Here is a 2,340-nt window from a genome sequence, read left to right on the forward strand (position 1 = left end):
CCTCAAGCTCTTGGAAGCTTCTTACCTTCCTCAGAGATGATGTTTGTATGCTGCCTTTATAGGTAAATCTGCCAGCAGTTTTTTGACCTTAAACACAATCCTGTAAATCCTTACTCACACAATTAGTCCCACTGAAATCACAGCTGCTGCTTAAGCCTCCCATAGTAGCTGGGTAGGTCACATGCCTCACTTGTGCTGATTTTCTCCTACACATTTGTATTTATGAAGCTCCACCTACACTCTTTGATTCACCAGGATGATGTGGCTTTATGTACATGTTAAGTTATGGGCTAAATTGCTAATTTGCATGTTAAATTTCATTAATTCCTTTGATTCACACTGGGACGTGGGTATGCATAGAACAGAGGTGAAGACTTTGAAAGTTAAAATAACAAAGTGGGTTATGTATAGCACTTGTCTTCTTGAGCACCTTTGTGCGGAATTACTAAGACCACAGAATTCAAACATCAGTGTTTACAAGGTCAGGTTCTGTGAATGGTGTACTATAACAATCTGTCCAAAACATACAAGGCCCATTATAGCTTTTACTGCATCTACACTAGACAGAAAATTTAGCAGAAACTGCAGACACACACAAAACTCTACAAAAAGAAACAAGTTAGTATGAATTATGCAGATGAAAAATTGATGCACTCCCTCTGGAATCATGAACCCATTATGGTACTTTTATATTTTTCATGCATATTAATATAATCAAAATAAACATTTTCAAAAGGTAGGCTAAGGAATTGGTTTGACAGTGTGTCTATTCAGCTACCTCAGAGTATTTCAGAAATACTCCCACTTTAATATAAATTTAACTATTACAGCAGTATAAAGAAAGTAGAGTAATTTAATCTATTTTTACACCCCTGAGTTCAGTGTAGTTTTTTTCCCTTCATGTTATGTACCTAAATAATTGAGAATGGTTTTTAATAACAGATGGTCTTGCAAGACCAGTTCACATCAGTGACAAAATACTTTATTGTAATTTTTCTTGTAGGTTGAGAATATAACGGTAGGCAATGTATTGTGTCACAATAATTTCATATTATCAAACTTTTTTCTAGAAAGTGGTATCAACATCATTTCAAGATTACATAGCTTCAGCAGAATGATAAGTCTATAACATTATTATTCATGCTCGTTTCCCATTTTTCTTCAAAACAGGCTGAATCTTGTGTGTTATGTACCATAATCTATTCCATGATCAAGTCTTTGATCAGATTGAGCCAGTGTTTCTGTTTTGGTCCAAGGCAAATAATTCTTGATTAGAAATTGCACCATGTATTATAATAAATAGAGCTATGTTCTCCCTGGTTGTCACCCCAGGCAGTGGAGTAGAATGTAACCCTTGCTTTTTACCCAAGACTAAATTCTGTCACCCATACTCACATTATTTGGATTTCAATGGGACTGCTTGCAATGTAAGAGCTACTTTATAAATGAGTGGCAGTCAAGCCCCTAGCTTTACAGGCTTGATTCAACTGTATGTTATTCTGTCAAAGGACCGTAGCCAGCCAGCCACGCCTCAAAAGTGGACAACACTAGTTGTGTAGGGCTCACAGCAATGATATGAAGAGGATACATTGATTTGGGGTGTCCTGTAGGCAGATGCTGCCAGTGAGCCTCATATGGAGTCAGAACCCCAAATTAAAATGAATCATTCCCTAGGGGAACTCCTGAGAATGCTAATGGTGCAATCATCATCTTCTCTCTTTGAGCTCAATTCTTCCTGGGGCACAGTTATCTTTCTGGTGTGGCATGAAATTTGCAACTCAGAAGGGGGATTCCTGCCTGACATGTTCAAAAATGCTAGAAGCACTAATCAGTTGACAGACTGATGCACAGATGAAAGGGCAAATAGCTGCTTTATAAAACAGTCAAATTGTGCCAGATTCTGCCACATTTACTTATAATAGTACCCAACTCCATCAATAGCCCCACTCAAGACAATGCAACTATTCAAAAGAGTGAGGTGCTACTCAAGCAGTCACTACAGTCCAAGCAAGGGATTCACAATATGGACCTCTGTGCTTCAAAGAGCAGCATTGACTTGATTACCCTGTCACTTAAACTAGTAAGACCTCATTGATTAATGACATTATTCCTGATTTACACTGTGGGATAAGACTAGAATCAGGCCAAAAGTCTATATCTGTCTTGCTTTGCATACTCACACTGATAATTAGGACCCTACCAAATTCAAGGTCAATTTTGGTCAATGTCATGGTCATAGAATTTTAAATGGGAGTTTTGTCATTGATTTCAAAGCAGACCAGAATTTTACCCCATATATCTGATAGTACAAGCAAGGGAAATGAGTACTAGTAAGTTCTG

This window comes from Dermochelys coriacea, chromosome 3 (assembly GCF_009764565.3).
Source record: "Dermochelys coriacea isolate rDerCor1 chromosome 3, rDerCor1.pri.v4, whole genome shotgun sequence".
Classification (NCBI taxonomy): domain Eukaryota; kingdom Metazoa; phylum Chordata; order Testudines; family Dermochelyidae; genus Dermochelys; species Dermochelys coriacea.